This window comes from Rhinopithecus bieti, unplaced genomic scaffold (genome assembly GCF_001698545.2).
Source record: "Rhinopithecus bieti isolate Rb0 unplaced genomic scaffold, ASM169854v2 scaffold_66718, whole genome shotgun sequence".
NCBI classification, from domain to species: domain Eukaryota; kingdom Metazoa; phylum Chordata; class Mammalia; order Primates; family Cercopithecidae; genus Rhinopithecus; species Rhinopithecus bieti.
The window spans coordinates 1310600-1334594 of record NW_016825567.1 but is presented as its reverse complement, the minus strand read 5'-3'; the positions used below and the strand labels follow the sequence as shown (position 1 = coordinate 1334594).

General features: G+C 35.9%; 1 protein-coding gene and 1 long non-coding RNA gene across 3 annotated transcripts in view; one reads left to right on the top strand and one right to left on the bottom strand.

Annotated features, from left to right (window-relative positions):
- NEGR1 (neuronal growth regulator 1) overlaps positions 1–23995 on the bottom strand; it is a 924209-nt gene that overhangs the window by 348520 nt on the left and 551694 nt on the right. The window lies entirely within an intron of this gene.
- LOC108522696 (uncharacterized) overlaps positions 22569–23995 on the top strand; it is an 8983-nt gene continuing 7556 nt past the window's right edge. Inside the window, exon 1 of the long non-coding RNA XR_001883577.1 lies at positions 22569–22716. This is a non-coding gene — a long non-coding RNA (uncharacterized LOC108522696). The remainder of the gene's footprint in view (positions 22717–23995) is intronic.

Genomic DNA, 23995 nt, shown 5'->3' with positions numbered 1-23995 from the left:
GAGAAAATTACAATGTGCTGCAGTAATTATTAATTGATTAAAGGCTTTATAATTGGCACTGAGTGCAGTTTCTTGAAAAGGCTTATTTACTATCTGAGCCAGCAAAAGCTGCCACCTTTCAGGGTTCCTCAAGTTATGAAGTAATCTGCTAGTTGCCTTCAGGAAGTAGTTTGAATGGAGTCAGAAAAGTGCTCCTGGATCAGAGTTTTCCCAGGATATTGCCTTGTGATGAGGAAACTCAACTGTAACTAGTTCTTCAGATTAATGCTTTCCAATGTCTAGTATAATAAAAGAACTAAATATTTGCTGAAGAATTGAATGCATTTTTAGATATGCAGAAGGAGAAAAAATGTGGTTAACTATCTGCCTCTTTCACAATTAAGAAAAGCAAAATTCTGCAATTCTATTCCAACCAAACTAAAAATGCCAACTGGTATTTAACATCATGAAGGCACATTTTGGATGGGCTCTGTAAGAGGAGTCAGGAAAGAACACTTGAAAATGCAATGCAGTAAAGTTGGGTGCTTCCTAAAATTGTTCTCGAATATCTGGATGAGAAGAAATCAGAAACCATTCATGCATGTTTTAAGGAAAAACTTTTATGTGTAAAACCAGTCTTTCAGCGATAATAAACCTCAAGCAAAAGTAGAGATGTAACCTGAATTTTAAAAGAAATCCTTTTGATTTTTCAACTTTTGAAAAGGAAAATGAAATAGACTCAACCATATTATATCCCAAAATGTCTGTTAAACTCTTACCTTTGCTCAGTTTTTCAATAGTTCTAGAATTACAAATTCTGGTCTTGATTTCCGTACATATTTTACATTCAAACACCTATTGGACAGAGGTGAGAAAACAGTCTTTTTTTCTTCTTTTTTTCCCCTCAGGAGGGAATGCTAATGTTGACTGACAGTCTAGGCCTTAGTTTCATCCCTCGAAATGGAGATTAAGATGTAGACATGCTTTTGTAGCAACAAAGGAAGAAAGTAATGAGGCAGATAGGAGAACTCTCTCACTATGCAAGTTGGTCATTTATCTTGCCATTAGTTTAAAGAATTTGGAGGTATAAACATGCCAAACAAAATAGAGACTAAAACTTATTTTATATTTTTCAGTCTTTGTTCTTTCAGGCAAAGAAAAGACAAAAAAGATAGCTAATTTCCTTACATTGCTGTTTTCCTGAAAAAGGTGAAAGGTGGATCCAATAACTGTTTCTCCACGGGTAATGCCCCCTCTTTCTTCCTGACCCAATTTTGGGATCTCTCTGGCTCAGGTTTTTAGTCCTCACGGGTGGCAGGAATTACAGTCGGTTTAGGCAACTGTGTCTCTTCCCAGAGCCAGCACCTGCTGAGTACATGAGTTCAACTTTCCTATCCATCTGCATAACTAAGGAGGAAACAGCCCATGCTGAAGTAATGAAGTGTCATCCTTCCGCCCACTCCTTCCTAGGTTGCTATTATCCCATCTCTTTGTCCCTGAAATGAACTTCTAAAAAATCTGTTCACTTCATTTTTCCTCTCTGCAAAGCATTTTATGGACCTCAGTCTCTACCTTCAGTTACTAAAAAGACCAAGCAGCCGGACTATGACCTAGAGACATTTGTGAACAAAGTGGAATCTGCTCTGGCCCAGCAAGTCCATCATTTCTCAGCCCTGACAGATGTCATCAAGGTCTTGTGCCCAGCCCTGCAGCTGAAAGAGCAGGTTAGCAGACAAATAAACAAGAAGAAACGTCCCCAATGACAACTGCAAATAAAGATCTGCTTGATTGGCCAGACGCGGTGGCTCAAGCCTATAATCCCAACACTTTAGGACGGGCGGATCGCACGAACGTCAGGGAGATCGAGGACCATCCTGGCTAACAGCACAGTGAAACCTGCCGCTACTCTTTACTACAAAAATACGAAAAACTAGCGGCGCGACCGGTGGCGGTAGCGCCTGTAGTCCAGGGGATACTCGGGGGGCTGAGGCAGAGGAGAATGGCCGTGAAACCCGGGAGGGCGGAGCTTGGCAGGTGAGGGAGGATCGCGCCACCTGCCACTCTAGCCTGGGCGACAGAGCAAGACTCCGTCTCAAAAAAAGAAAAAAAAAAAAAAAAAACAAAAAAAAAAAATCTGCGCTTGCATTTGACACTCGCCTCTTCCTCTCCCCTCCCCAGAGAACTCTGGCCCAACTGGTGGGGCCTAGGTAGGGTCTTGAGCTGGGTCAGGCGCTTGCCGTACAATGCCAATATGACGTCGATCCGGCGCCAGAGCACTGGGGCATGGGGGTCAGAGTGACATGGGACACTACTTTCGCTTTTCCTCAGTTGTCGCCCTTCAAGGGGAGGTGGAAGGAGCTCTTAGTACACCCTTTTATGTTGCCACTGCTTTCCATCAAGAAGGGGAATGCGCTCTCTGGCGTGTAGGGCAGTTTTCATCTTAGGGGTGCATCGCTCTCCTGTGTGGCGCTGCCTACTAGTGGAGGGCTCGCCTGGGGGTTGTCCGGCTCTGGAGGTTGGAGCCCAAGACAACCCCAGGCGAACACAGCTCTCTGCTGGCCTCTAAACCTTCCACATCTTTCTGGTTAGAGCACTGTATAGGTCGCTTTACTACTTTAAAAAATGTTTCTGCCGGACCTCTTTCTTCACCTTGCCTGCTCTTCCTAGGGATCCGAAGAGGATCCCCTACTGTTTTCTGTTATGTTAAATGTTCTATACATTGATATATATACAATAAAGCGAAGGAGAAACAGAACATCGCTCATAGTATGGTTGCATTGGTTTCGCTTACTCAATTTAAATTATTACACAATGTTTACTGGACTAAGCGGCAAAAGAGCCCAAAGTGCACTAAATACACAAAACAAACACCCTCCACCTCCATGCATGGTTAATACTGAGTGTCAACTTGATCGGAATGAAGGGATGCCGGTATGTTCCTGGGTGTGTGTGGGGGGAGGGTGTTGCCAACGGTGATTAACATTTGAGTCAGTGGACTGGGAAAGGCAGATCACAACATAATTATATCTCGTGGATGGGACACCATCTAATTAGACTGCCACATAGTGGCAGCAAGAAAAATGGCAGGCAGAAAAAAAAAACAGTGAGGTGTACTGGACTAAACACAACAAAACCTACCAATCATATATACTCCTAGCGAACTGGCATGCTCCTGTCCTCCGAATATATCAGAAACTCCCGAGTATTACTTCAAGGCTCATTGGATAAGCTCAGAGTGACAATTCCTCGCATCCTACGAGCATAATGCAAAATAGGACTAATCATGTGGAGATGTTATAAGTGAATTGTAAGATGAGATAAGTAAACACCTTAATAAAACATCTCAATATCATATATATCAAACAGTCTTATTAGGTTCTGTCACCTCTGAGAACCCTGACTCAATACACCACCACCAAAAAAAAAAAGGAAAAAAAAAAAAAGGAAAAAAAAAAAACCATCTGCGAAATCATTTTTACTCCTTGTCCCCTTTCCAAAAAATGAGTATTTCCCTCCTATTCTATCTCTGTGCAATTGCACATTTAAAAAAAATTCTAGGAGTATCATAAATAAAAATTTACTTTCATTTCATGGCTCTCACAAAATCGGGAAATTGATTCATTAGAGCAATAAAAAGTTTATTGGGCACCTACACTGGTAAAACATACAGCTAAAATCAGTGCCTTCATGAAGTCTACAGAATTTTTTTGTCTTCTTGCTTTCCATTCCCTATAGGTTTTATCTTTATAAATCATGTCTCTACTTATACTATTAATTTGCCAAAAACATTTACTAGCTTTTAAGTTTTACTTAATGAAGTCTAGAATCCCTATCATGTACCTTAAGCATCCTCATATTCCCAAAACACTCCTTGTACATTACCACTTCATGACACTGCACTGCAGACATTCTTCTCTTCCACAATCTCTAATAGAGAAAGATTATTACCAAGTTCAAATTCTTCATGAATTACCAAGTTCAAATTCTTCATGATACCAACTTAAATGTGTTCTATTTAGATCTGGTCTATTTCATCTGCGACTTCCCTAGAATTGTATTTATTACTTAACTTACAGAATTTATATCATTCAGTTTTACAACATAGCTATTTATATCCTTATGTTCCTAATATGTTATAAACTTTTGAAGGCAGTCAAAATATTTTGTTCTGTGTCACAATCATTCTTCTCCATTTTGGCCTCTAATGGAGAATATAGATAGTTCCCAGTAAATGGTGAATGAATTACTCCATTATTGCAATGTAATATTTGCATTATTCTTTAGGTTTGCTGTGCTACTCTATATCTTTTATGATTGTTAGATACTGAGATGAATATAAATATGATCAAAGAGAGGAATATATGGTAGTAGTGAAATTAAATACCAAGTTCACCTGAACAATATGAAGCTAAATTTTCCTAACAAATCACCACTCACATCCTAGGAATGAAGTTGTAACCTATGGAAACAAAATGAACTTCTTTATCCCACAAAGATGTTTCCTGAGGCCTGTCTGCTGAACACAGGAAACTACAGTGGGGTTTGGGTAGCTGATATGTATTCAGCTAAAACGTAATTTTCAAGATATATTATTTAACATTATTTCTGGCAAAACTCAAGGGACTATATCATTGGTTTTTCTGAAAACCAGGAGGAATGCAATTTAATGAAATTAAATAAATTAAATAATGAATATTGCAATTGTATCTGCCATCTTTTGCCAATACTGATTAGTCTACTTTTACTAGTACTTGCATTGCCTTCATAAGTAAGGAATGGGGATATTTTAAATAACAATTCTTATAATCAAGTTAGGCTTTGGAAATTTCAGAGTTGACAAGAAAATATTGATTTTCAGGTATTATTTTGTCAGGCTTCTGCTTTACTTCAGTGTGACTCTGTGGAGTGAAAGCAACACCCTGCAGAGGTTGGCTCAAGTGTCTGATTTACACTCAGAAAATGGGAATGAGTTTAGTCACCAAAAAATTTTTGATTTAGTGATTTCTTCCATTTATGGTGTCTCAGGCATTCAAGCATTTGATTTCATTTTATACCAAATCTTAGAATATTTATTACTGCTCTAAGAAGAAGACACCCAGAGTGTAGGGTTGATCTGTTTATTATCCATTTGGTCCCTCTTGAGCTGGAAGTTTGGCAATTGTAGCTGCAGAACATGGTACAAAGTTTCATTAAGAGCTTAGAGAAGATCTTAAATCATTTTAAGCAATATGGTACTCTGTGTAGCCATGAATATTGCAAAAATAATAGCAAGGACAATGAATATCACAATTGTATCTGCCATCTTTTGCCAATACTGGTCAGTCTTAATTCATGTGATATATGTTCCCTCCTATCAACCTAATTCTCCCATTCCTTTGTTTCATTTATGCTTCAGTTTGTTCAGGTGGATCTTTCTGGAAAAAAACTCCTTAATCTCTCCAAATATCCATTCATCTTTCCTGCTAGTATTTGCCAAGCACGTACCATATACATTTTGCTATGGATTAAATGTTTATGTTCCCCCAAAATTCATACATAAAACCCTGATTCCAAATTTATGGTATTTGGGGTAAGGCCTTTGAGAAGTCTATTAGGCCATTCTTTCATTGCTATAAAGAAGTACCTCAGAGTGGATAATTTATAAAGAAAGGAGGTTTAATCGGCTCATTGTTCTGCAGGCTGTAAAGGAAGCATGATGCTGGCATCTGCTCAGCTTCCGGGGAGGCCTCAGGAAACTTTAATCATGGCAGAAGGTGAGGGAGAATCAGACACTTTACATGGCTAGAGCAGGAGCAAGAGACAGCAAGGAGACACACACTTTTAAACAGCCAGATCTCATGAGAAGTCACTCAATACTGTGAGGACAGTTCTAAGGGCATGGTGCTAAACCATTCATGAGAAACCCACCCCCATAATCCAATCACCTCTCACCAGGCCCCACCTCTAATACTGGGGATTATAATTCGACATGAGCTTTGGGTGAGGACAAGATCTAAACTATATCAAGAAGTAATTAGGTCATGGGGATGGGACTCTCATAAATAGGATTAGTGTCCTTATGGAAAGAGACAAAAGAGAGATGATCTCTCTCTTCACCAGATGAGGATTCAGCAAGAAGGCATGCATCTACAAATTGGGAAGAAGGCCCATACCAGGAACCAAATCAGCCTAAGGATCAACAGACCAGATTGCCTCTTCCCAAAGCCTTCATGGTGGGGGCTCTTGGAGCTATAGGAGAAAGATCCCTGTCCAGTAGAACCCTGGGAATGTGACCCTCACCCAGAAAAGCTGTAGAGACAGGATAACTGCCCCAGTGGGTGCAGAAAGTGGGAGTTCTGCCCCACTGGGTTTGGGAGACAGGATTTCCACTCTAGTGGGTCTGGATGGCAGGGCCACCACTTCAAGTGAGTCTGGAAAACAAATCATTGAGCTAAAGGGGACTATTCTCAAGCCTTATATCGCATGAAGTTTACATGCTAGATCTTGGCTTGCTTGGGAATTATCACCCATTTCTTTTTCATTTCTCCCTTTTGGAAAGAAAATGTCTATCCTATGTCTGTCCTGCCATTGTATTTTGGAAGCCCATAACTTCTCTGTTTTCATGGGTTCATAGTTGGAGGGAAATTTTGTTTCAGGATGAATTAAACCTTCAGTCACACCCGTATCTGACTTAGATGATATTTAAATGAGATTTTGGGCTTTAGACTTTAGTGTTGATGTTGGAACACATCAAGACTCGGTTATTGGGATTAAATGAATGCATTTTGCAAGAGAAAAGGACGTGAATTGTGGGAGGTCAGAGGCCAGATGTTATGGACACAATATTTGTGTTCCCCCAAAATTCATATGCTGAAGCCCTGACCCCAGTGTGATATAGAGACCATAAAGTCATGTGGCTGGCACTCTCATGATGGAATTTGTGCCCTTAAAAGAAGACACAAGAGAGGTTATCTCTCTCTCCACTATGTGAGGATACATCAAGAAGATATCCATCTGCAACCCAAGAAGAGGGCCCTCACCAGGAACCAAAATGGCTGGGACCTTGATCTTGGACTTTCCAGCCTCTGAAACTGTGAGAAATAAATGATTTTTATTCAAACCACCCAGTCTATGGCATTTGTAAAAGCAGTCCCAACTGACTAAGACATGTTGCTTCTTAAGCTAGGATCTATGGAGGATCAAAAAAATGTAATACAGAATTATTTTTCTCTAGGAAAGTAGAATGTAGTTTAATAGAAACATAAAATAACAGAGGTGCAGATAGTACATCAATCTAGGAAACTGCAGTTACTTGTTTTTTTCAGGAAGATTTTTATTTGGATAGTTAATGATTCAGCTGTCATTGATTTTTTTTTTTTTCAAAGGCAGCCGGAGAAAAAATTTCCACTAAAATTTGTATAACTATATCAGCCTCTTTGTTAATAAAGAATTTTAATTTTAACTAATGCTGAATATGTTGAATATAAAAATGTCTTTCAGTATGGTATTTTAAAATAATCTCATCTATACTGAAAATGGAACCTTATTTATAGAGTCCCTTTAAATGCTATTGTTGTTCTCTCAGGCTCTCTAATAGGGCCCTAATAACCTTCAACATCATCTCCAAAGGGTCAAATCTTTCCCAGGGTCTCTGTGTCAGTGTGGCTGAAGATCAGCCTGCAATTGTAGAGCTCTGTTGCCTTTCTGAGTGAGTTTCTGCCCTGAAATTGTGTAACATGCTTATGTTTCTCATTTACCTAATTGGTACTTAGGTCTTATGTATTGAATTGTCCTCCCTTAGTCAGATAATTGAAGCAGTAGACTGCACTCTTTGCTCCTCTTCATTCAAGCATCACCTCTATACAGGGAATTGCTTATGAAATAACTCAATGTTTTCTGACAAGAATTGGAAATATGATCTGTCTTGTAGTTACTAGCCCTTCCTTCTGGTTAATTTTGCAATTCTCTCCCACTCATGGCTTAGATGACCTGAGGATTAATTATTTAAAAAGTGCTGATAGTGTATTTTTATATCTAGGAAGACAAAGTTGTCAATTAAGCTTTAGCAGATAACATTTGACCTTATTTAGTATTATGTATTTTTTGGCCTCAGACTACATGAAGTTTAGGAGAATGAATATGATAGCTGTAAAGCTCTGGGGTCCAAATCCTTATTCTGCTCTTTAGCCATAATTTATCCTCTGTAAAGGAAGGGTGATAATAGTATGTTCATGACAAATAAGACATAGATGTAAAGTGCTTGGTGAATGTAGCACATAGCAAGTACCCTGTAAATAATAATAATAATAATAATAATAATAATAATAATAAGCCATGCAGGTTTAAAAGCAACATATCCATGTCATAATATATCCACATTCACATCTATGTATCTATCTATATCCACATATACCTATATTTCCATATCCATATATCTGTCTCAACATATATCCGTATTTGAGTCAATACTATATATCAACTATACATAGTTTTCATTAGTGCCATATGTGCCAATTTGTCATCTTTCTGTTTTAAAACATAGGTTGGCAAAATTTTTTTGTAAGAAGCCATATAGTAAATATTTAAGGCTCTATAGGAGTATAGGACATATGCTCTTTGTTGCACCTACTCAATTCTGTTTTTTTTTTTTTTTTTTTTTTTTTTTTTTCCAAAACAGCCATTAACAATATGTAGACAATGAGTTCCAATAAAATTTTATTTACAAAAAGACTTGACAGGCTGGATTTTCCAGCAATCCATACTTTGTTGACCTTTTTCTAAATCACTAGAAGATTTCCACAGAAATTTCCAATCCATGTATTTCCATATAATGTTCCTAGACCCAACTAGTAAAGTAACCAATGCTTGTCCATTATGAAGTTTTACTGGAGAAATGAAGGGAAATTAGAGCATTATAATGATTTTTTCCCAAAATATAGATTAATTTAAACAGATTTCCTTTATACTGACTTTCCATCCTTTCATTTGTGTTAAAACATTTACTTGAGAAATTAATGCTCACAGATGAGGTGTTTTAAGTGATTCTACTTGATTGCATAAAAATCTGGCTCTATTCACTAATATCACTACTTCTGGACAAACAGCAGAAAACATATAGTCAACTAAGGTAGTTCAGAATTATAATATTAATTTCTGAAAGAATATACATGATTATTAGATTATAGAATTGCACTTCTACATTGAGTAGGATATTTATAGCCTTTAATTCCCTTAATCTATGCATAAATTGTCACTCTGGCATACCTCATATATTCCAACAAGCAAGAGGCACTTTTTGAACACTTCTATTATCCCTATTTCAAAGAAAGCCTGTATGATTTTTACCGCCCTAACAGAGAATGTTCTTTTTTACATAAAAGTAAATAATCTACCATCCTGTAAGTTACAGAATATCGATAGCTTGTGGTCTACCATCCAGGATCACACATGAAAAACTGAAATTCTTATTCACATAACACACTTTTTGATGTCTGATAACAGCTTTCATCCACCCAACAAAACAGATCAAAATAAAAGACCCTTCCTCCATTTAAAAGATAAATTTTTTCCCAGTTCCTTGGATTTTCTTTCAACATCCAATACCTATTTTCATCCTTACTCCTAACCAATGACTTTATTTTGTAATTCATTGAGAAAATATAATGAATCAGTCAAGAAACATCACAAGCTCTAAGAACCACATTTACATGCTTATCAGCATTTCTACTTCTATATTATAATGAAAATTTTAACATTTCATTAAAGATGATAAATTAAGTCATGAAAGAGGAGATATACCATGTTCATGATTGCATTAATTGATATCAAAACTGTCAATTCTCCCTATTTAATCCATGAACTGTTGTGGGCTTTTGTTGTTGTTTTGTTAAAACTTTCCAAAATTTTATATATATTTAAATAAAAGAACAAAAGTACAAAAGTGCTAAATAAACTTTTAAAAGTAAGTAAGTGCATTACTACAGCCAAGGTATGCTACAAGTCCATTTTATTTAAAAAGTATGGTAAAAGTGTGAGGGTAGAAAACTATCATAATGAAAGTGCATTATTTACTCAAAATAAGATATCACCATATAGATCAATAGACAAGAATAAAATATTATATGGTGTTTGTGAAGCTACTTTACCATATGAAGAAAAATGTGTTAATTCCTCACTTTATTTTATATACAGAGATCTTGATGGATTAAATACATAAATGTAATATATTAACACATGAAGCTAATAAAAGAAAGATACAGCAAAGAATACTTGTGATCTAAGGACAGAAAAACACAAACTATTAGGTAGGAAAGTAATGGCTTGTGTACATCAGAATTAAGGACTTTTGTTCAACAAAAGAAAATTTAAGCAAAATTATCATACAGATAGTAGACTCAGAGGAATTATTTCAAATGTCTAAGAGAACTAAAAATTTATATCTATCATGTACAAACAGTATCATCAAGACCTCAATTAAAATACTAAAATTAAAAACAGGGAAATCGACAAAAATATTAAAAGAAAATCTTCAAAAGGATAAATATGAATAATTAGTACTGTATATTAACAGATGTTCAAATTGACTGGTAACTAGATACATTTCAATTTGTAAAATGATATACTATATTATACTCATAAGTCACTGACTTTTATGTAAATTTAAAATTCCCAAATAATTCTACATGCATTATATAAATTCATTCACTCTCACAGATTTATATTAAACACATTGGAGTGGGTGGTGTGAGGCAGGTGAAGTCAAGAGGACTGAGAATAAAGGATGCAAGGGAAAGTAAAAAAGAGCCTGTGCTTGGACTAAACCAAAGACAGTGTGCTATGAACTGAGGAACAAACAATATTACCTAAATATTGTGTACTGGGGTTTAAAAAATAATAATAGGAACTATAATAATTACAGAATTGTAGTAGGTTTTAATCACACTTTAAATTTTCCAAGAATACTTAATTATAAAATGTTTGTGAAATTAACGTTTAGAAAAGAAAGTTTGTGCCAACAATGGTGGGAAAGATGTCTAAACTACTTTTTTTAAGGAACTAGTAAGAAACTGATTTAATGAAATCCTGGAAAGACTTTTTGTAGAACCAATGCATTCCATTCAAAACTTTAAGAATAGTTTTAGGGAAAAGAAGAGACTTTCAATATATTTTGATTTTCTGACATAGTCATTTGTGAGCTTAATCCCAGGAATTTGAAAGTAAATATTACTGATATCGCAAATATTACTAGCAAGAGATATTGTGATACAATCAATCAAAGATTATAGGAAAGATATGGTATCTGATTTCAAGCAATGACTAACTTTAGAGACAAGGTAGGATTGGAGGCAGACAATAAAGCAACTGGGAATGGGAAGACATGAGAAAATTAGAGTTGACTGAAAGGGACTAGAAAGTTTATAAGAAAGCAAGCTTCTTACGATTCAGGATTCGTGGTAAATAAGAGAAAATGGCTGTGAGTGAAGAAAAAAAATAACATTTTTTTAGTGTCCTAAAATAACATGACCTTGGTTTATACAGGTTAAAATTTAACACACACACACAAAAATTGAACATAATTTAATGGAATTCATGATTTTGCCTATAACAGCATAGTACTGTTGGGGCTCAGAAAATGAAACCGCAAAGTAAAGTCTCAAGAAGTAGCCTCAGAAGCAAAGCTTCTCTCTGACCTTCTCCTGCCTCTTTCCTCATACCTCATTCTCCCTCATCTAAGCCATAGAAACTAGAATCTTTCTTTCCCAAGGCAAGTCATAGAAACTAGGACCCCTTTTCCCCAAAGCCAGCCATAAAGTCTAAAAATACTTTAATCTTGCCCTTGTCTTTTTTTGTAACAGCTGACCATAGAGAAATTAAAATCCTCATTCCAAAGGCAGCCTACCCCAGACCTGAAAGGAAGGAATCCTGCACAGAAATGCCAAAAGTATATGAACCGACAGGCATTGCTGAGTTTTCCCACGCAGTCTGATCATATTAGATCACTTTCTTTTGTTCAATCACATCCATACATGGCTATCCATAGTTCATTGAAACTAAGCATAAAATGGATTATTTTCCTGTGTCTTTGGATCTTTACTCTGAAGGCTCCTGTGTCATGTAAAACTCTGATCAAGCACATTATGCCTCCTTTCTTGTTAACCTGTCTCTGGTATAGGGGTGTTGGCCATGACCCTTTTATGGGGAGAAAAGGGACTACCTCCTGTCTTCCCCACAGTTATGGTGACAAGGATGGAATGGCTGAGACAGCTGACTCACTGTAGAACTTACAGATGAGGTTCTGGGACAACAGGCAAAAGCCAGCAAAAAAGGTAGGAACTTTTACCAAGGTCAAGTCTCATGGATCTCTGTCTGTTGTGCCCAGTGGAAAATGGAAGGTAAGAATTTCTCTTTCTCTGTTCCTTTCCAAATTCAGGTTAGCAGGAGAAAATTATTTGTTGGGACTGTGACTCGTGAAAATTTGTTTTGGGTACTCACTTGCTATTGATCCTCTCCCCTCCCATGGACAGCTATTGTTTACGTATTAGTCTTGTTTTGTGTCCTAAGAACATGGGTTGGCTTTTACCTGTTGGGGACATATAGATTATTCAGTTTCCGTGTGCAGACAGCCAACCAAAAGTTTAAGGGGCCCCTGTAAAAGATTATGCCTGGGTAGAAATGTGGGTTGGACCTCATTTGCAGCTGGCATATCTACTGCTACCAGCTATCAAAAGAAAACTAAGTCTCTTTTTTCTTTTAGTTGTCTTTGGGGTAGCTCTGGATCTTGTGAGGACTGCTTCTTTGCACCTTTTGGAGCTGCCTGGTATATCCTTTGTTAAGTTACAAAAGGCTTATTGGTTTGGGTTATGAGTCACTGAAAACCAAAGTGACTCAGATACCTTTGGTTTAATGGAAAATAATAAATAAAATTAAAAGAATCCAGGAGTATTTGCTGTTGTTCCAGCTAAAATATGATAATAAATCTGAAGGGATTTTGTAAAGGGCTGTATGGTCAGAAGTTTGCTTAACTAAAACTGATTATATAAATGTACATATAAAATATATATTTTAAGCCCTCTTTATTTCTCTCTGTTAGATTTTGCTTCTCCCCACAGGAACTTTTCATGCAACTGAACCCCTTTTCTAGAACCCATACTAACTATAACTTTTTTAGGAAACTCCCCAAACTCATTCCTCTATGACTCATTCTCCTATTTGCTTCTGCCCCTTCTTCCTTTTGCCACCTTTGTTATCCACTTCCATCTGTGGGTCAATGGATACAAAAGTAATGAAACAAAATATTAGAGATTTGGCTATCAATAAAAGCAATTTGGGGAGACTTCTACTAACCCTGAGACCCCTTAAGAAACACAGAAAAAAGTTTCACAGATCAATTTTGGGGTCTTCTGTTTTCCTTAAGAAGCCCCAGGAGACGTGGACAGGTTCCTCTCAGGTCTACAACTCATCTCACTTTTATATTGAAAGCCCTGAGCTCTTTGGCTCTGTAGGGTACCAAGGATTACTTTACACTGTAAGAGAACTCTTGACCTTTGGATATGTAGTATATAACAAGTCACTGAGGAGAGCCACAATTTTAAAGGTAACTAATAGCAGTTGCAATGGACCATTGTTACTACAGGAGGCAAACTCTTTGTATCATCCTCATTCTTTGCATGTTTAGAAAAGAAAAGCCTTCCATTTCTGACTGAGCCAAACCAAAATTGGCAGTAAATGGCAATTTAGTACCAGAAAGAAAATATTGGCTAAGTTGGTAAAGAGGCGCTCGGAGACAAAGACACAACATGAAAATTGACATGGTTTTGGCACTTGGAGGCTGTTGGAGCACTCAGTACTGAGGAATGGGGATCCTGTGGGTGATGAATTAGACATACAGTGGGCATTGAATTATCCACCAGCCTTAAGGGGTTATCTTTACATTGAGGCACACTATGGGAAGGTACTGCAGCCCAGCCTCATGATGTTTCCATCTTGGGCTTTTGCCTTGGCTCTGGGGACCTGGGACTCAACATAAAATAAGATACTTGATTTCTGGAGACCTAGGTGCTCTGCTTTACAGTTATGCTACCTTTTACATGTATAGGCCTCAGAAGTAAATCAAATTATATATAGGTCCTATTTGTTAATGGGATCTGCCCTGAATTCAATAATCCAGTTAAGGAGCAAAATTAAAAGCTGCATATCTAACTATAGTGGTATCTAAAATAGTACTTTCTGGCATTCAGCTGTTTATTTTAAACAGGTTTCCGAATTTTCTCCTAAGTTCATCTGTATGTCTTTTGTAAAATCCAGTAGTGAATTCTCATTATTTTATGTTGTCTGTGCACCTATTTTGAATCTTTCTCTGTGTCTCACCTGACACACCTGAACTTAATTCTTCCCACCCCTCCACTCCCCTATCAAGGCTCCTGTAGAGAGTAGCTACCTTGATAAGCCTATGAAGTCAAGGATAGAGTTTAAGGTCACTTGAGAAAAGTCTCAGGACAAAATTATTTTAAAATGTAACAAATCTAGTTTGAGCAGATATGAATATATTGTCTGCCCAGTTGAGCTTTAGAAACATTCAAACCTAAAATTTAGTTCACAACCTCCATAAAATTGATCTGTGATAAAAGGCACTATGCTCTAAGACTTTCCTTTGAGATAAACTAAAATAGAAACTAGCCTAAATGTCTTTTAGTTTATGTGATCTGGGATAATCTTCGGTAAATAAAGCTAGTTTTAGAATAAATAGTAGAATAAACAGAAATGTCCTTAGAATTGTAAGTATGTTTTGCCTGGGTTTGCTAGTCAGATTGAATTATGCTGTCTCTTCTAGATGCTTTAAGGTCATAAACCATAAATGCAACAGTCATAAAATAAACATTAAAAAAGTTATTTTGATTTCTGTGCAATTTCTAATATTTGCCTAATTTATTGGTGAACCATAGGAAAGAGCAAGCCACTGGCCTCCCCAGAGCTTTCCATGCATCTTGCTGTGAGCCAATATCTCTAGGTTTAAGCCTCTGGATTCTGGGATCTGTAAGATTGGAGACATGTGTGTATCCACAGATCCAGAGACAGTAGCCATAGGACAGAGCCAAGGCTAATATGGACCTGTCCTATGTCCAGTGTGTCAGAGGCCTTGGTTGGAACAAAATTGGCTGATGCAGGGTTAGGTGATTGTGCTTTCTCAAAATAATTTGAATGGCTAGCTTTGATTTCCATGAGCAACTAAAACATAACTGTTAAGAACAAGTAAATCAGGCAAGCGTGAATGGATAAACATTTATAAATGAACCTGTCATAGTTTCAAAATATTTTAGTCATTTTAAATCATGTTGCTTTAAATTAATAATCATAAAATGTCTGAGTCATTTCTAAGTAAAGTAAAATACTGAAACAATTATTAAGCATAAGTTTGTTTATATATTTCAGCATCTGGTGTTTATATGGCATAAAAAAGCTAAATATATTTGGGTCTGTTAATAAACGTGAAAATTGTACTTTGTACATGTCTATTTTCAGAAACTGCAAAATGAGAGAACAATGGTCCAAAATTGCTTAAGATTGAAATTCAAATTTAATATATCTAAATAAAACTACTAAAATCAGAGAATTTTGTAGAGAAGATACATGAGAAAAGCAAAATATGTTTCTGGTGAAAAAATTTATAAAAAATAAAAAATACGTGTTTCAATGAAAAAAGTAATTTACCTAGTTTAGAAGATATTTAAAGATTGACTTGAAATAAATAAATAAATTGAGGGAAAACGGTCTTGGTAAAGATAAATAGATATAGAAAATTAGAAAAAGAAAAGGTAATAAAAGAGGANCTAAAAATACTTTAATCTTGCCCTTGTCTTTTTTTGTAACAGCTGACCATAGAGAAATTAAAATCCTCATTCCAAAGGCAGCCTACCCCAGACCTGAAAGGAAGGAATCCTGCACAGAAATGCCAAAAAGTATATGAACCGACAGGCATTGCTGAGTTTTCCCACGCAGTCTGATCATATTAGATCACTTTCTTTTTGTTCAATCACATCCATACATGGCTATCCATAGTTCATTGAAACTAAGCATAAAAATGGATTATTTTCCTGTGTCTTTGGATCTTTACTCTGAAGGCTCCTGTGTCATGTAAAACTCTGATCAAGCACATTATGCCTCCTTTCTTGTTAACCTGTCTCTGGTATAGGGGTGTTGGCCATGACCCTTTTTATGGGGAGAAAAGGGACTACCTCCTGTCTTCCCCCACAGTTATGGTGACAAGGATGGAATGGCTGAGACAGCTGACTCACTGTAGAACTTACAGATGAGGTTCTGGGACAACAGGCAAAAAGCCAGCAAAAAAGGTAGGAACTTTTACCAAGGTCAAGTCTCATGGATCTCTGTCTGTTGTGCCCAGTGGAAAATGGAAGGTAAGAATTTCTCTTTCTCTGTTCCTTTCCAAATTCAGGTTAGCAGGAGAAAATTATTTGTTGGGACTGTGACTCGTGAAAATTTGTTTTTGGGTACTCACTTGCTATTGATCCTCTCCCCTCCCATGGACAGCTATTGTTTACGTATTAGTCTTGTTTTGTGTCCTAAGAACATGGGTTGGCTTTTTACCTGTTGGGGACATATAGATTATTCAGTTTCCGTGTGCAGACAGCCAACCAAAAGTTTAAGGGGCCCCTGTAAAAAGATTATGCCTGGGTAGAAATGTGGGTTGGACCTCATTTGCAGCTGGCATATCTACTGCTACCAGCTATCAAAAAGAAAACTAAGTCTCTTTTTTCTTTTAGTTGTCTTTGGGGGTAGCTCTGGATCTTGTGAGGACTGCTTCTTTGCACCTTTTTGGAGCTGCCTGGTATATCCTTTGTTAAGTTACAAAAGGCTTATTGGTTTGGGTTATGAGTCACTGAAAACCAAAGTGACTCAGATACCTTTGGTTTAATGGAAAATAATAAATAAAATTAAAAGAATCCAGGAGTATTTGCTGTTGTTCCAGCTAAAATATGATAATAAATCTGAAGGGATTTTTGTAAAGGGCTGTATGGTCAGAAGTTTGCTTAACTAAAAACTGATTATATAAATGTACATATAAAATATATATTTTTAAGCCCTCTTTATTTCTCTCTGTTAGATTTTGCTTCTCCCCACAGGAACTTTTCATGCAACTGAACCCCTTTTTCTAGAACCCATACTAACTATAACTTTTTTAGGAAACTCCCCAAACTCATTCCTCTATGACTCATTCTCCTATTTGCTTCTGCCCCTTCTTCCTTTTGCCACCTTTGTTATCCACTTCCATCTGTGGGTCAATGGATACAAAAGTAATGAAACAAAATATTAGAGATTTGGCTATCAATAAAAGCAATTTGGGGAGACTTCTACTAACCCTGAGACCCCTTAAGAAACACAGAAAAAAGTTTCACAGATCAATTTTGGGGGTCTTCTGTTTTCCTTAAGAAGCCCCAGGAGACGTGGACAGGTTCCTCTCAGGTCTACAACTCATCTCACTTTTATATTGAAAGCCCTGAGCTCTTTGGCTCTGTAGGGTACCAAGGATTACTTTACACTGTAAGAGAACTCTTGACCTTTGGATATGTAGTATATAACAAGTCACTGAGGAGAGCCACAATTTTAAAGGTAACTAATAGCAGTTGCAATGGACCATTGTTACTACAGGAGGCAAACTCTTTGTATCATCCTCATTCTTTGCATGTTTAGAAAAGAAAAGCCTTCCATTTCTGACTGAGCCAAACCAAAATTGGCAGTAAATGGCAATTTAGTACCAGAAAGAAAATATTGGCTAAGTTGGTAAAGAGGCGCTCGGAGACAAAGACACAACATGAAAATTGACATGGTTTTGGCACTTGGAGGCTGTTGGAGCACTCAGTACTGAGGAATGGGGATCCTGTGGGTGATGAATTAGACATACAGTGGGCATTGAATTATCCACCAGCCTTAAGGGGTTATCTTTACATTGAGGCACACTATGGGAAGGTACTGCAGCCCAGCCTCATGATGTTTCCATCTTGGGCTTTTGCCTTGGCTCTGGGGGACCTGGGACTCAACATAAAAATAAGATACTTGATTTCTGGAGACCTAGGTGCTCTGCTTTACAGTTATGCTACCTTTTACATGTATAGGCCTCAGAAGTAAATCAAATTATATATAGGTCCTATTTGTTAATGGGATCTGCCCTGAATTCAATAATCCAGTTAAGGAGCAAAATTAAAAAGCTGCATATCTAACTATAGTGGTATCTAAAATAGTACTTTCTGGCATTCAGCTGTTTATTTTAAACAGGTTTCCGAATTTTCTCCTAAGTTCATCTGTATGTCTTTTTGTAAAATCCAGTAGTGAATTCTCATTATTTTATGTTGTCTGTGCACCTATTTTTGAATCTTTCTCTGTGTCTCACCTGACACACCTGAACTTAATTCTTCCCACCCCTCCACTCCCCTATCAAGGCTCCTGTAGAGAGTAGCTACCTTGATAAGCCTATGAAGTCAAGGATAGAGTTTAAGGTCACTTGAGAAAAGTCTCAGGACAAAATTATTTTAAAAATGTAACAAATCTAGTTTGAGCAGATATGAATATATTGTCTGCCCAGTTGAGCTTTAGAAACATTCAAACCTAAAATTTAGTTCACAACCTCCATAAAATTGATCTGTGATAAAAGGCACTATGCTCTAAGACTTTCCTTTGAGATAAACTAAAATAGAAACTAGCCTAAATGTCTTTTAGTTTATGTGATCTGGGATAATCTTCGGTAAATAAAGCTAGTTTTAGAATAAATAGTAGAATAAACAGAAATGTCCTTAGAATTGTAAGTATGTTTTTGCCTGGGTTTGCTAGTCAGATTGAATTATGCTGTCTCTTCTAGATGCTTTAAGGTCATAAACCATAAATGCAACAGTCATAAAAATAAACATTAAAAAAGTTATTTTTGATTTCTGTGCAATTTCTAATATTTGCCTAATTTATTGGTGAACCATAGGAAAGAGCAAGCCACTGGCCTCCCCAGAGCTTTCCATGCATCTTGCTGTGAGCCAATATCTCTAGGTTTAAGCCTCTGGATTCTGGGATCTGTAAGATTGGAGACATGTGTGTATCCACAGATCCAGAGACAGTAGCCATAGGACAGAGCCAAGGCTAATATGGACCTGTCCTATGTCCAGTGTGTCAGAGGCCTTGGTTGGAACAAAATTGGCTGATGCAGGGTTAGGTGATTGTGCTTTCTCAAAAATAATTTGAATGGCTAGCTTTGATTTCCATGAGCAACTAAAACATAACTGTTAAGAACAAGTAAATCAGGCAAGCGTGAATGGATAAACATTTATAAATGAACCTGTCATAGTTTCAAAAATATTTTTAGTCATTTTAAATCATGTTGCTTTAAATTAATAATCATAAAATGTCTGAGTCATTTCTAAGTAAAGTAAAATACTGAAACAATTATTAAGCATAAGTTTGTTTATATATTTCAGCATCTGGTGTTTATATGGCATAAAAAAGCTAAATATATTTGGGTCTGTTAATAAACGTGAAAATTGTACTTTGTACATGTCTATTTTCAGAAACTGCAAAATGAGAGAACAATGGTCCAAAATTGCTTAAGATTGAAATTCAAATTTAATATATCTAAATAAAACTACTAAAAATCAGAGAATTTTGTAGAGAAGATACATGAGAAAAGCAAAATATGTTTCTGGTGAAAAAATTTATAAAAAATAAAAAATACGTGTTTCAATGAAAAAAGTAATTTACCTAGTTTAGAAGATATTTAAAGATTGACTTGAAATAAATAAATAAATTGAGGGAAAACGGTCTTGGTAAAGATAAATAGATATAGAAAATTAGAAAAAGAAAAGGTAATAAAAGAGGATCTTGTATAGTTAAACTAAGACAAAATAAAATTATTATAAGTGTTTTAAAAGTAAGCCTTATATAAAAAGTACACTGATATACAAGGCTATAATTTGGTTTTCTGTTTTAAATCATTTTAGTTAACTGCAAAACAAGAGGAGAGAGAGAAACAAATTTGCTGTGCCTCATGTTGTCTTTATTAGCTCTTTTGTTAAATGAATGACTATTTCATAATAATCTGTGATGTTACTTGATTGTTTTGAACGTTTATTTTTGACAAACTTCTCAAAATCAAATTTCAAATTCTAAATTTAGTCTTTTTGACATTGAACTAAATTTTGGGCATTCCAGGAGGGTCTTTCAAAGTACAGAAGAGATTTATTAGGCTTATTTGCTAGGTCAAAATCATACAGAAGTAATGTCAAATAAGAAATAATGTGTAACTTTCTTTGAGTTATATTTGTATAGATATACTACTAATAAGTGTTTCAAAATTGTATGAGATTCCTAAAAATCTGATTCATCTGGGCATATGTTATCACTCTTATCTACAGCTATTTTGTTAAATTGTTTTAGCCCACAGAAAATAACCAAATTTCCTCGTCAGTTGCATTTTTAATGTTGGTCATTTTAAGTCTCATTTTCCAGAGTTAATTGGCTTATTCTGGTGTTTCTTCTAAAAGATAATTACAAACAACTATAATATTAAAGAGTAGTGCCTTCAAAAAAGATAAAGACTAACAAATACTTTAAAATATAGACCTCTGCCAATGATTTTGAGAGTATTCAATTGGACTGCTAAGAATTTCAAAAACTCCAGTGATAAAACTGGTCTCATAAAACTGCTAGCCTAACATGAGACTGAACTGATGATATATTATGATTTTAATAAGTTTTTTTTGAAACATTGCTGATTCTTTTATGTTTTGTTTTCAGAGTTAAAATACGTTATTGTATTTTAAATTATCTATAACTTGTAGCAATTTGGTAATATATACTTTTGGAAACACAATTGAAACATTTGGCTTTCTTTCTACCTGATCCCTCCAGAATTTGAAATCCATTTGTAAGTACTCTTATTTTATGGAAAATACAGTTATTTGCCTAAGTTCAGTAAGAATCTTAATTTTTGTAAGACACACACAATTGGAGACTCTGGTTAGTTAACCAAGGCTTTGACTGGAATGTCAAATTTTCAGATATGAGCAGACTACTTTGAGGGATCAAGGTTGACTTTTATGGAGCCAATAAAATGCCCATTAGAATAACTGGCCTGGTACCTTGTCTACATAGTTCCCTTTTGAGATCCTTGGTCTTCTAGTTAGTAAAGAAAGTCACTTTCTGATAGGCCCAGTAACCTCAGATATTTTGAGGACCTTGAGAAGGATGAAATTCACCAAATGCATACACACCCTGAGAACAAGTCAAACTCTTGGCTTAGCTTCCTAGTTTGAGAGGTTTTCACAAGTTCAATCTTATGTTTTAAGAAAAAATTTCATCAATGCCAACTTAAAATAACCTATATTAAATATCATTATTCTTACTGCACTTTATGCAAATAATCAGCCCAAGTTGATTAACTAAATTTACTTTACAAAGAAATAGTTTTACCATAAATACCTTTGGTGGAAATGGGGAAATGAAACAGAGAAAAATTATGCTGAAGAAGAAAACTATACTGCACTTATTAGATTCTAGGCACTATTTCTGAGTGTTATTATTATTTGAATTGAATTCTGAACTTTTGTTTTTTCCATTATATGACTGTGACTCTCTGGACCAAGGTTTATAAGTTTTATCTCATCCTTCTTCCTTGAAATCATTAAAATTAAAACTTCTCTCTTTTTTGAGGTCCTACAAACTAAGGTTAAACAATTTGATATAAACTTCAAATAAATTACCACAATGGCTTATGTATAATTAACCTTTGTGCCTACTGCTGTATTGACTACTCATAACATTTATCTGATGCAAACTATAAAGCAGAAAAACCTGTGAGATTTCCACTGTCTACTCTTGTTCCATCTATACGTGCTTCCAGTGCAACATCTAGAAATCTTGGCTGGCTGCTCTCTGGACTAAAACAAACAAACAAAACAAACAAACAAACAAAACCCCTGAGTTTATAGTTTGTTCTAACCATTAAGCTTTGTGTTCTTCTTTCAGGAGAAATTCCTCTTATTAAATATTTGATTGCTCACACTATATAGAGACCTGACTTTGGTGGATGATCTACATCATCACTGCCTGAGTGAGACTCATCTGTAACCGATTTAACTGGACTAACATATTCTTGAGACTGAGAGACTGATTCAGTGGCTTATGAGACAATCTATCTCCTCAGTCTCTGGATTGTAAAACTTTTTGAGAAAATTTCAAACCAGGAAATGATGGGCCTCAGAAAACAATAACTCAATGTGAAGGCTTAAAAAGCAGCCCCTCAGAAGTGAAGTCTCTCTCATCATAGAAATCATAACCTGTTGCAGTGAGCCGAGATTGTGCCACTGCACTCTAGCCTGGGTGACAGCAACACTCCATGAAAACAACAACAACAACAACAACAACAACAACAACAACAACAAAAGAGAACATAACCTGTTTTTTCCCAAAGCCAGCCATAAAGCCTAAAACTATTATTCTAACCTTGCATCCTGCCTTTCTGTGTAACAGCCGGCCATAAAGTAATTAAGATGTTCATTCCAAAGAGGTCCTACTCCAGATCTAGGAGGAAGAAATGCTCTAAAGAGAGGCCAAGAAGACCTTGCTGAGTTTCCCCAATCGGTCTGGTTGCATTAGATCATTCCCTTTCTACATGTCTGCCCATATTTTATTGAACCTAAGCATAAAAATGGATAGTTTTCCCATATCTTTGGATCTTCATTCTGAAGGCTCCTGTGTCATATAAAAGTATGTTCATACAAATATGTTATGCTTTTCTTGCTAACCTGTCTTTGTCACACAGGTGTTGGCCAAGACCCTTATGATGAGGAGGAAAGAAAACACTCTTTTCTGCTCCTGTAGATTCATGTGTCAGGCTTTATACAAATGTTTAATTAATGAATAAATAAAATAATTAAATCTGTTGTTTAAGGCTGCAAGAGGCAAGAGTTCAAGATTACCTAGAGGAAACTGTGAGATTTCTAACACAGGATAGCAAACTTAGATAGGTGTTTCAGCAAATCTGAAATACTCTTTACTCTAAGATTATCTGGTTATAACTGACAGTTATGAAAGATCCTTAAAATCACATTTTGAGTAAAATAAAGTGCCAATTATCTTCAACTGCTCATTATGTCAGTCCTTAAGTGACTATCATTTGAGAAAGCTTCTTTTTTTTTTCTTGTTAACTCTCCCTGGAAATTAGCTTCCAGCATCACAGCTAAATCCGTTTTCCTCAATGTATCTTCTTTTTTCTGCCACTTCTGTCAAAATAATCACACAATGTCACCTTACTTGAAAAGAATATTTATAAATATGTATACATATACACACACATACACACACACACACACACGCACACACACGCACACATACACACAGATTTCTAAAGTTTCCAAAAAGAAATGTATGAATGTTTTCTACAGTTCCCGTTCCCTTTTAATTGCATGGCAAATTCCCTCTCTCAAATGCCTTTCAGGCAGCCTGGATATTAGCCATCAAAAATGGAATACTGGCTGTCTCAATTATGTAAAAAGCTTATCTGATTCTAAGGGTCACTGAAGTTTTCAGTCCTCTCCCGAAAATAAAGGATATAGCTAGTGTAAATGATTCAGTTGCATTACTGGCTTTCAAAGAACAATTAAATTGAGTGTAGGAGGGAAGCTATCTTACTTAAGACTATTTCCTCTAGTGAATAGTAAAATACATCAGCTTTTTATCATATAAAGGGGCAATTGACTTAGTGACAAATAGACACACTGCAAAAGAGCTATTCTGAAGTCAGTCATATAAATCTCATTAATAAAAAAAAAAAGGAATAAAGGATGAAGTATTTCCTTTATAGATATCTACTAGACAGGATCAGATATCATAGATACGCAGAACAGTCAATCTTCTTCCATTAAATCCATCTCAGTACAGCACAGGATCAATATTAAAACATAAAAATAAATGTAGAAATCACTTAGTGTTTCTTCTGAGTGAAAATAGCCACGTGGTGAAAATTTCTTTCTTTCTTTTTTTTTTT